Here is a 357-nt window from a genome sequence, read left to right on the forward strand (position 1 = left end):
CAAAGCCTAATCCAGAGCAAGGCCCTAACTCTCTTCAGTTCTATGAAGTCTGAGAGAGGTGAGGAAGTTGCAGAAGAGAAGTTTGAAGCTAGCAGAGACTGGTTCATGAAGTTTAAGGAAAGAAACCATCTCCATAACATAAAAGGTCAAGGGGAAGCAGCAAGCACTGATGTAGAAGCTGCAGCAAGTTATCCAGAAGCTCTAGCTCAGATCATTAATGAAGGTGGCTACACTAAACAACAGATTTTCAGTGTAGATGAAACAGCCTTCTACTGGAAAAAGATGCCATCTAGAACTTTCATACCTAAAGAGGAGAAGTCAATGCCTGGCTTCAAAGCTTCAAAGGACAGGCTGACT

The sequence above is a fragment of the Balaenoptera physalus genome (assembly GCF_965194825.1).
Source record: "Balaenoptera physalus genome assembly, chromosome: 15".
In the NCBI taxonomy this organism is placed as follows: Eukaryota; Metazoa; Chordata; class Mammalia; order Artiodactyla; family Balaenopteridae; genus Balaenoptera; species Balaenoptera physalus.